We start from the raw sequence: 12,360 nt of genomic DNA on the forward strand, positions 1-12,360 counted from the left end.
AGGCAGAGAGAGGGACAGAGAGAGGGGTAGAGAGAGAGAGGCAGAGAGAGGGACAGAGAGAGAGGTAGAGAGAGAGACAGTGAAGAACAAACACCATTGTAAATATAACCCATATTTATGTTTATTTATTTATTTTTGCACATGATAATGACATTTGAAATGTATTTATTATTTTGTAACTTTTGTGAGTGTAATGTTTACTGTAATTTGAAACATACATTTCCCATGCCAATAAAGTCCCTTAAATTGAAATCGAATTGATAGAGCAGAGAGAGAGATGCATCGAGAGAGAGAGAGGAAAGGAAGTGAGCATGAGGGGTATACAGAGTTCAACCTAGGACAGACCTCTCTCAAGGTCAAAAACATAGAGAAAACAATAAAATGCCTTTATCTTCAAGCCTAATGCATATGGTATGTTTACAGTAATGTGCATGATGTTTCTGCCATGGTATGTTTGCAGTTTTGTGCATGATGTTTCTGCTATGGTATGTTTACAGAAATGTGCATGCTGTTTCTGGCATGGTATATTTACAGTAATGTGAATGATATTTTTGCCATTGTATGTTTACAGAAATTTGCATGGAACTGTATGTTCACAGTAATGTGAATAATGTGCATCATTTATTATTCCGAATGTGACCTTGAGCTCATCAACACTGAATTAAGGACATAGATCATGCATGAGCTTGGTGTAGGTTGAACCCAGCGTTATTCATTTATCAGGATTGAGTTCACTGTTACCAACAACAGCTGAACAACGGCTCTGCATATATATTGTGTTGTATGTACTCCTGACTACACAATTCATTTACCTGCGGGGACAATAACGTTGTAATTCAATTCAAATTGAAACGGAGCTGTATTTCACACGATTACTGCATTTGCATCACATCAAAATAACAGTTTGACAGTTTGACTGTGATGTGAATTGAACTCTTGAGTTGCTTTGAAGGGGTCAAAGGTCGATGTCTGAAATGTTTTATCACCCCTCTGATAAGATCAAAATAACACTATTATCATCGGAACTTTCACCCCATCATTGCCACGCAACTGAGTAAAGTCTCACGGAAAGGAAATGTTGTCATGCACCTGAGTAAGTGTTTCTTAAAACTAGTGCTGGCTGAATATCCTTGCTCTTCCTTCATTATGTAAAAGCCTACAGATTGCAGAATCCAATTACATAACCCACAGCATTGCCCTGAGGCAACCCCTAAAGATTATGTGTGTGGGGGTAAAAGATTGTTTTATATTATTGATACATTATCAAAAAGACAAAATCTTCCAAAATAGGGTAATCCAAAATGATTGCAGTAGAGGGTTGATATTTATTACTGTGCCTTGCAAAAGTATTCACCCCCCTTGGCGTTTTCCTATGTTGTTGGATTACAACTGTAACGATCTGAGTGTAGTGGGTGAGGAGTCAGGCGCAGGAAGCAGAGAGTTCAGGTGAGTGCTATTTTAATGTACAGAGAAACGGCGAACATAAGCCAACCCTCACGAAAACACAGGGCGTAAAGAACAAACAAATGCCCCAAACAGGGGGACTTAAACTGTCCAGGGAAAACCCACGAAATGGGAAACACAAAACCCAAACAGATGGTCACAATAATTAATCCCGCACAAGGAACCAGGCGGGCCGGCTGACTAATAAAGCCTTACTACTAACTATCTAACTCAAAACAGGTGCATTCAATAAACACATAAGGAGGGGGCGGAAATAATCAGTGGCAGCTAGTAGGCCGGCGACTACGAGCGCCACCCGTACGGGAAGGGGAGTGGCCTTCGGTCGGAGGCGTGACAACAACCTGTAATTGAAATAGATTTTTATTTGGATTTCATTTAATGGACATACAAAAAATAGTCCAAATTGGTGAAGTGAAATGAAAGAAAAAACTTGCTTCAAAAAATGTTTTAAAAAACGGATAAGTGGTGTGTGCATATGTATTCACCCCCTTTATTATGAAGCCCCTAAATAAGATCTGCTGCAACCAATTACATTCAGAAGTCACATCATTCGTTTTTAAAAGTCCACCTGTGTGCAATTTAAGTCCCACATGATCTGTCACATGATCTCAGTATATATACACCTGTACGGAAAGGCCCCAGAGTCTCCAACACCACTAAGCAAGGAGCATCACCAAGCAAGCGGCACCATGAAAACCAAGGAGCTCTCCAAACAGGTCAGGGACAAAGTTGTGGAGAAGTACAGATCAGGGTTGGGTTATAAAAAATTATCAGAAACTTTGAACATTCCACAGAGCACCATTAAATCCATTATAAAAAAAATGGAAAGAATATGGCACAACAAACCTGCCCGGAGAGGGCCGCCCACCAAAACTCCAGGCAAGGAGGGCTTAATCAGAGAGGCAACAAAGAGACCAAAGATAACCCTGAAGGAGCTGCAAAGCTCCACAGGGGAGATTAGAGTATCTGTCCGTAGGACTACTTTAAGTCGTACACTCCACAGAGCTGGGCTTTATAGAAGAGTGGCCATAAAAAAAGCCATTGCTTAAAGTGTTCACCAAAAGGCATGTGGGAGACTTCCCAAACATATAGAAGAAGGTACTCTGGTCAGATGAGACTAAAATGGAGCTTTTTGGCCATCAAGATAAACGCTATGGCTGGCGCAAATCCAAAACCCCTCATCTCCCCGAGAACACCAGCATCATGCTGTGGGGGTGTTTTTGATCAGGGACTGGGAAACTGGTCAGAATTGAAGGAATGATGGATGGCGCCAAATACAGGGAAATTCTTGAGGGAAACCTGTTTCAGTCTTCCAGAGATTTGAGACTGGGGTGGAGGTTCACCTTCCAGAAGGACAATGATCGTAAGCATACTGCTAAAGCAACACTCGAGTGGTTTATGGGGAAACATTAAATGTCTTGGAATGGTCGAGTCAAAGCCCAGACCTCAATCCAATTGAGAATCTGTGGTATGACTTAGAGATTGCTGTACACCAGCGGAACCCATCCAACTTGAAGGAGCTGGAGCAGTTTTGCCTTAAAGAATGGGCAACAATCCCAGTGGCTAGATGTGCCAAGCTTATACAGACATATGCCTAGAGATGTGCAGCTGTAATTTCTGCAAAAGGTGGTTCTACAAAGTATTGACTTGAATAGTTATTTTATTTTTTTTCAAAATATTTTGCATCTTCAAAGTGGTAGATATGTTGTGTAAATCTTCACCCCCCCAAAATCAATTTTAATTCCAGGTTGTAAGGCAACAAAATAGGAAAAATCCCAAGGGGGGTGAATACTTTCACAAGACACTGTAGGTGGGCGATTACATTTGCCTATTTCAAATGCGTTATTTTGCATATCCAAACTCCTTGAGACACAGTGGGGGTGGGGTCACAGCTAGGATCTGCTATCGGCAACCATGGAGCAATTAGTACCTTGCTTAAGGGCACATAGACAGATTTTTCACCTTGTTGGCTCAATGGGGGTCGAATTAGCAACCTTACGGTTACTGCTCCAATTCTCTAACCAGTAGGCTACTCGCTGTCCTGAGAGTATCATGTGCTATAGCCACCCACTTTTTGTTATAGACTGGGCTCACCAGCAACAACTTCTATGCCAAACATGGATTGTATTGTAACCACACGAGGGTAGTATATCATTTTTTACTTGTGTGTGCCCTTCACATGCTCAGACTCTGCAGCAAACACTGGACAAGCCAGAAGCTTCAAATATTTAAACCATTTTATTAAGGCAGTCTGACAAACCTGTAAAACAAATGTAAAATAAAACCTGGGAGACACTATTGATGATGATGAGGTATATTGCACTGGTCATCCCCAAAGCCAGCACTTCCTTTGGTCGCCTTTCCTTCCAGTTCTCTGCTGCCAATGACTGGAACGAATTACAAAATCTCTGAAGCTGGAATCTTATATCTCCCTCTCTAACTTTAAGCATCAGCTGTCTGAGCAGCTTACCGATCACTGTACCTGTACACAGCCAATCTGTAAATAGCACACCCAACTACTTCATTCCCATATTATTACTTACCCTCTTGCTCTTTTGCACACCAGTATCTCTACTTGCACATCATCTTCTATCACTCCAGTATTAATGCTAAATTGTAATTATTTTCGCCTCTATGGCCTATTTATTGCATTACCTCCCTACTGTTCTACATTTGCACACACTGTACATAGATCTTTCTATTTGTCTTTTTTTTGTGTTATTGACTGTACATTTGTTTATGTGTAACTGTGTTGTTGTTTTTGTCTCACTGCTTTGCTTTATCTTGGTCAGGTCGCAGTTGTAAATGAGAACTTGTCCTCAACTGTTCCTACCTGGTTAAATAAAGGTGAATTATATTTTTTTTAAATGTATGAATGGAAACAGATGTTTGAATGCTCCATCATGTTCATATAATCTCAGACATAAATTACTGCAGTTGAAGACCATCCATAGAACGTACTATATGCCAGTGAAACAGAATATCATGCACTCAGAAATGTCATTCCTCTGCTGGAGGTGTAAAACACAAGGGGACATATTTGCATATGTTATGCTCGCTCTTGTGAAGGCTTGCTGCATTCTGGCAAACAGTATGTTCTTTTATCTCAGCATGTCTACAGATTCTCCCTTCTCCCTGTTTTTGTTTGCTTTTAAATGTTGAAACTGGAGATTGTTATCACAAGGAACTGTGGAACCTAGCATTTATAGCAGCTAAGAAATGCATTGCCATTAATTGGAAGGTTGGTTATCCACCCACAATGTAACAATGGATGGCAGAAATGTCAAGTTATGTGTCACTAGATTTGATTGAATACAAGATTAAGGGTATACTGTGCAACTTTCAAAAGGTCTGGATGCCTTATATGGAATACTGTATTACAGACTCCTTGTCTCAGTCTGTAATACAAACATGTTTCAAGCAGACCACCATAGTCCCTGTGCCCAAGAACACTAAGGTAACCTGCCTAAATGACTATCACACCGTAGCACTCACGTCTGTAGCCATGAAGTGCTTTGAAAGGCCAGTCATTTTATACTTCCGGCGCCGACTGAGATGGCCGCCTCGCTTCGCGTTCCTAGGAAACTATGCAGTTTTTTGTTTTTTTTTACGTGTTATTTCTTACATTAGTACCCCAGGTCATCTTAGGTTTCATTACATACAGTCGAGAAGAACTACTGAATATAAGATCAGCGTCAACTCACCATCAGTACGACCAAGAATATGTTTACGGCGACGCGGATCCTGTGTTCTGCCTTACAAACAGGACAACGGAATGGATCGCATGCAGCGACCCAAAAAAACCACCCCGAAAAAGAGGGAAACGAGGCGGTGTTCTGGTCAGACTACGAAAAAGGGCACATCGCGTACCACTTCCCAGCATTCTTGCCAATGTCCAGTCTCTCGAAAAACAAGGTTGACGAAATCCGAGCAAGGGTGGCATTCCAGAGGGACATCAGAGACTGCAACGTTCTCTGCTTCACGGAAACATGGCTTACTGGGAAGACGCTATCCAGGGCGGTGCAGCCAACGGGTTTCTCCACGCATCGCGCCGACAGAAACATACATCTCTCTGGTAAGAAGAGTGGCGGGGGCGTATGCATTTACATTTACATTTACATTTAAGGCATTTAGCAGACGCTCTTATCCAGAGCGACTTACAAATTGGTGCATTCACCTTATGACATCCAGTGGAACAGTCACTTTACAATAGTGCATCTAAATCTTAAAGGGGGGGGTGAGAAGGATTACTTATCCTATCCTAGGTATTCCTTAAAGAGGTGGGGTTTCAGGTGTCTCCGGAAGGTGGTGATTGACTCCGCTGTCCTGGCGTCGTGAGGGTGTTTGTTCCACCATTGGGGGGGCCAGAGCAGCGAACAGTTTTGACTGGGCTGAGCGGGAACTGTACTTCCTCAGTGGTAGGGAGGCGAGCAGGCCAGAGGTGGATGAACGCAGTGCCCTTGTTTGTGTGTAGGGCCTGATCAGAGCCTGCAGGTACTGAGGTGCCGTTCCCCTCACAGCTCCGTAGGCAAGCACCATGGTCTTGTAGCGGATGCGAGCTTCAACTGGAAGCCAGTGGAGAGAGCGGAGGAGCGGGGTGACGTGAGAGAACTTGGGAAGGTTGAACACCAGACGGGCTGCGGCGTTCTGGATGAGTTGTAGGGGTTTAATGGCACAGGCAGGGAGCCCATCCAACAGCGAGTTGCAGTAATCCAGACGGGAGATGACAAGTGCCTGGATTAGGACCTGCGCCGCTTCCTGTGTGAGGCAGGGTCGTACTCTGTGGATGTTGTAGAGCATGAACCTACAGGAACGGGCCACCGCCTTGATGTTAGTTGAGAACGACAGGGTGTTGTCCAGGATCACGCCAAGGTTCTTAGCGCTCTGGGAGGAGGACACAATGGAGTTGTCAACCGTGATGGCGAGATCATGGAACGGGCAGTCCTTCCCCGGGAGGAAGAGCAGCTCCGTCTTGCCGAGGTTCAGCTTGAGGTGGTGATCCGTCATCCACACTGATATGTCTGCCAGACATGCAGAGATGCGATTCGCCACCTGGTCATCAGAAGGGGGAAAGGAGAAGATTAATTGTGTGTCGTCTGCATAGCAATGATAGGAGAGACCATGTGAGGTTATGACAGAGCCAAGTGACTTGGTGTATAGCGAGAATAGGAGAGGGCCTAGAACAGAGCCCTGGGGGACAGCAGTGGTGAGAGCACGTGGTGAGGACACAGATTCTCGCCACGCCACCTGGTAGGAGCGACCTGTCAGGTAGGACGCAATCCAAGCGTGGGCCGCGCCGGAGATGCCCAACTCGGAGAGGGTGGAGAGGAGGATCTGATGGTTCACAGTATCGAAGGCAGCCGATAGGTCTAGAAGGATGAGAGCAGAGGAGAGAGAGTTAGCTTTAGCAGTGCGGAGCGCCTCCGTGATACAGAGAAGAGCAGTCTCAGTTGAATGACTAGTCTTGAAACCTGACTGATTTGGATCAAGAAGGTCATTCAGAGAGAGATAGCAGGAGAGCTGGCCAAGGACGGCACGTTCAAGAGTTTTGGAGAGAAAAGAAAGAAGGGATACTGGTCTGTAGTTGTTGACATCGGAGGGATCGAGTGTAGGTTTTTTCAGAAGGGGTGCAACTCTCGCTCTCTTGAAGATGGAAGGGACGTAGCCAGCGGTCAGGGATGAGTAGATGAGCGAGGTGAGGTAAGGGAGAAGGTCTCCGGAAATGGTCTGGAGAAGAGAGGAGGGGATAGGGTCAAGCGGGCAGGTTGTTGGGCGGCCGGCCGTCACAAGACGCGAGATTTCATCTGGAGAGAGAGGGGAGAAAGAGGTCAGAGCACAGGGTAGGGCAGTGTGAGCAGAACCAGCGGTGTCGTTTGACTTAGCAAACGAGACTTAGCAAGATCGGATGTCGTCGACCTTCTTTTCAAAATGGTTGACGAAGTCATCTGCAGAGAGTGAGGAGGGGGGAGGATTCAGGAGGGAGGAGAAGGTGGCAAAGAGCTTCCTAGGGTTAGAGGCAGATGCTTGGAATTTAGAGTGGTAGAAAGTGGCTTTAGCAGCAGAGACAGAGGAGGAAAATGTAGAGAGGAGGGAGTGAAAGGATGCCAGGTCCGCAGGGAGGCGAGTTTTCCTCCATTTCCGCTCGGCTGCCCGGAGCCCTGTTCTGTGAGTTCGCAATGAGTCGTCGAGCCACGGAGCGGGAGGGGAGGACCGAGCCGGCCTGGAGGATAGGGGACATAGAGAGTCAAAGGATGCAGAAAGGGAGGAGAGGAGGGTTGAGGAGGCAGAATCAGGAGATAGGTTGGAGAAGGTTTGAGCAGAGGGAAGAGATGATAGGATGGAAGAGGAGAGAGTAGCGGGGGAGAGAGAGCGAAGGTTGGGACGGCGCGATACCATCCGAGTAGGGGCAGTGTGGGAGGTGTTGGATGAGAGCGAGAGGGAAAAGGATACAAGGTAGTGGTCGGAGACTTGGAGGGGAGTTGCAATGAGGTTAGTGGAAGAACAGCATCTAGTAAAGATGAGGTCGAGCGTATTGCCTGCCTTATGAGTAGGGGGGGAAGGTGAGAGGGTGAGGTCAAAAGAGGAGAGGAGTGGAAAGAAGGAGGCAGAGAGGAATGAGTCAAAGGTAGACGTGGGGAGGTTAAAGTCGCCCAGAACTGTGAGAGGTGAGCTGTCCTCAGGAAAGGAGCTTATCAAGGCATCAAGCTCATTGATGAACTCTCCGAGGGAACCTGGAGGGCGATAAATGATAAGGATGTTAAGCTTGAAAGGGCTGGTAACTGTGACAGCATGGAATTCAAAGAAGGCGATAGACAGATGGGTAAGGGGAGAAAGAGAATGACCACTTGGGAGAGATGAGGATCCCGGTGCCACCACCCCGCTGACCAGAAGCTCGGTGTGCGAGAACATGTGGGCGGACGAAGAGAGAGCAGTAGGAGTAGCAGTGTTGTCTGTGGTGATCTATGTTTCCGTCAGTGCCAAGAAGTCGAGGGACTGGAGGGAGGCATAGGCTGAGATGAACTCTGCCTTGTTGGCCGCAGATCGGCAGTTCCAGAGGCTACCGGAGACCTGGAACTCCACGTGGGTCGTGCGCGCTGGGACCACCAGATTAGGGTGGCCGCGGCCACGCGGTGTGGAGCGTTTGTATGGTCTGTGCAGAGAGGAGAGAACAGGGATAGACAGACACATAGTTGACAGGCTACAGAAGAGGCTACGCTAATGCAAAGGAGATTGGAAGGACAAGTGGACTACACGTCTCGAATGTTCAGAAAGTTAAGCTTACGTAGCAAGAATCTTATTGACTAAAATGATTAAAATGATATAGTACTGCTGAAGTAGGCTAGCTGGCAGTGGCTGCGTTGTATGCCTCATGACTAACGGGACATGGTGTGATGAAGGAAACATACAGGAACTCAAATCCTTCTGTTCACCTGATTTAGAATTCCTCACAATCAAATGTAGACCGCATTATCTTCCAAGAGAATTCTCTTCGATTATAATCACAGCCGTATATATCCCCCCCAAGCAGACACATCGATGGCTCTGAACGAACTTTATTTAACTCTTTGCAAACTGGAAACCATTTATCCGGAGGCTGCATTCATTGTAGCTGGGGATTTTAACAAAGCTAATCTGAAAACAAGACTCCCTAAATTTTATCAGCATATCGATTGCGCAACCAGGGGTGGTAAAACCTTGGATCATTGTTACTCTAACTTCCGCGACGCATATAAGGCCCTGCCCCGCCCCCCTTTCGGAAAAGCTGACCACGACTCCATTTTGTTGATCCCTGCCTACAGGCAGAAATTAAAACAAGAGGCTCCCACGCTGAGGTCTGTCCAACGCTGGTCAGACCAAGCTGACTCTACACTCCAAGACTGCTTCCATCACATGGAATGGGACATGTTTCGTATTGCGTCAGATGGAAATATTGACGAATACGCTGATTCGGTGTGCGAGTTCATTAGAACGTGCGTCGAAGATGTCGTTCCCATAGCAACGATAAAAACATTCCCAAACCAGAAACCGTGGTTTGATGGCAGCATTCGCGTGAAACTGAAAGCGCAAACCACTGCTTTTAATCAGGGCAAGGTGTCTGGTAACATGTCCGAATATAAACAATGCAGCTATTCCCTCCGCAAGGCCATTAAACAAGCTAAGTGTCAGTACAGAGACAAAGTGGCATCTCAATTCAATGGCTCAGACACAAGAGGCATGTGGCAGGGTCTACAGTCAATCACGGACTACAAGAAGAAACCCAGCCCAGTCACGGACCAGGATGTCTTGCTCCCAGGCAGACTAAATAACTTTTTTGCCCGCTTTGAGGACAATACAGTGCCACTGACACGGCCTGCAACGAAAACATGCGGTCTCTCCTTCACTGCAGCCGAGGTGAGTAAGACATTTAAACGTGTTAACCCTCGCAAGGCTGCAGGCCCAGACGGCATACCCAGCCGCGCCCTCAGAGCATGCGCAGACCAGCTGGCCGGTGTGTTTACGGACATATTCAATCAATCCCTATACCAGTCTGCTGTTCCCACATGTTTCAAGAGGGCCACCATTGTTCCTGTTCCCAAGAAAGCTAAGGTAACTGAGCTAAACAACTACCGCCCCGTAGCACTCACTTCCGTCATCATGAAGTGCTTTGAGAGACTAGTCAAGGACCATATCACCTCCACCCTACCTGACACCCTAGACCCACTCCAATTTGCTTACCGCCCAAATAGGTCCACAGACGATGCAATCTCAACCACACTGCACACTGCCCTAACCCACCTGGACAAGAGGAATACCTATGTGAGAATGCTGTTCATCGACTACAGCTCGGCATTCAACACCATAGTACCCTCCAAGCTCGTCATCAAGCTCGAGACCCTGGGTCTCGACCCCGCCCTGTGCAACTGGGTACTGGACTTCCTGACGGGCCGCCCCCAGGTGGTGAGGGTAGGCAACAACATCTCCTCCCCGCTGATCCTCAACACGGGGGCCCCACAAGGGTGCGTTCTGAGCCCTCTCCTGTACTCCCTGTTCACCCACGACTGCGTGGCCACGCACGCCTCCAACTCAATCACCAAGTTTGCGGACGACACAACAGTGGTAGGCTTGATTACCAACAACGACGAGACGGCCTACAGGGAGGAGGTGAGGGCCCTCGGAGTGTGGTGTCAGGAAAATAACCTCACACTCAACGTCAACAAAACTAAGGAGATGATTGTGGACTTCAGGAAACAGCAGAGGGAACACCCCCCTATCCACATCGATGGAACAGTAGTGGAGAGGGTAGCTAGTTTTAAGTTCCTCGGCATACACATCACAGACAAACTGAATTGGTCTACTCACACTGACAGTTCGTGAAGAAGGCGCAGCAGCGCCTCTTCAACCTCAGGAGGCTGAAGAAATTCGACTTGTCACCAAAAGCACTCACAAACTTCTACAGATGCACAATCGAGAGCATCCTGGCGGGCTGTATCACCGCCTGGTACGGCAACTGCTCCGCCCTCAACCGTAAGGCTCTCCAGAGGGTAGTGAGGACTGCACAACGCATCACTGGGGGCAAACTACCTGCCCTCCAGGACACCTACACCACCCAATGTTACAGGAAGGCCATAAAGATCATCAAGGACATCAACCACCCGAACCACTGCCTGTTCACCCCGCTATCATCCAGAAGGCGAGGTCAGTACAGGTGCATCAAAGCTGGGACCGAGAGACTGAAAAACAGCTTCTATCTCAAGGCCATCAGACTGTTAAACAGCCACCACTAACATTGAGTGGCTGCTGCCAACACACTGTCATTGACACTGACCCAACTCCAGCCACTTTAATAATGGGAATTGATGGGAAATGATGTAAATATATCACTAGCCACTTTAAACAATGTTACCTTATATAATGTTACTTACCCTACATTATTCATCTCATATGCATATGTATATACTGTACTCTACATCATCGACTGCATCCTTATGTAATACATGTATCACTAGCCACTTTAACTATGCCACTTTGTTTACTTTGTCTACACACTCATCTCATATGTATATACTGTACTCGATACCATCTACTGTATGCTGCTCTGTACCATCACTCGTTCATATATCCTTATGTACATATTCCTTATCCCCTTACACTGTGTATAAGACAGTAGTTTTGGAATTGTTAGTTAGATTACTTGTTGGTTATCACTGCATTGTCGGAACTAGAAGCAAAAGCATTTCGCTACACTCGCATTAACATCTGCTAACCATGTGTATGTGACAAATAACATTTGATTTGATTTGATTTGATTTGGCTCACATCAACACCATTATCCCAGAAACACTAGACCCATTCCAATGTGTATACTGTCCCAATAGATCCACAGATGATGCAATCTCTATTGCACTCCACACTGCCCTTTCACACTTGGGCAAAAGGAATGTTATTCATGTTATTCATTGACTACAGCTCAGCATTCAACAACATAGTGCCCTTAAAGCTCATCACTTAGCTTAGGACCCTGGGACTAAACACCTCCCTCTGCAACTGGATCCTGGACTTTGTGACGGGCCGCCTTCAGGTGGTAAGGGTAGGTAACAACACCGGGGCCCCTCAGGGGTGCATGCTCAGTCCCCTCCTGTACTCCCTGTTTACTCATGACTGCACGGCCAGGCACGACTCCAACACCGTCATTAAGTTTGCAGATGACACAACAGTATTGTTGCCTGATCACTGACAACGATGAGACAGTCTATAGGGAGGAGGTCAGAGACCTGGTCATGTGGTGCCAGGACAACAACCTCTCCCTCAACGTGATCAAGACTAAGAAGATGATTGTGGACTACAGGAAAAGGAGGGCTGTAGTGGAGCAGGTTGAGAGCTTCAAGTTCCTTGGCGTCCACATCACCAACGAACTAA

This window comes from Oncorhynchus gorbuscha, linkage group LG13, assembly GCF_021184085.1.
Source record: "Oncorhynchus gorbuscha isolate QuinsamMale2020 ecotype Even-year linkage group LG13, OgorEven_v1.0, whole genome shotgun sequence".
NCBI classification, from domain to species: Eukaryota; Metazoa; Chordata; class Actinopteri; order Salmoniformes; family Salmonidae; genus Oncorhynchus; species Oncorhynchus gorbuscha.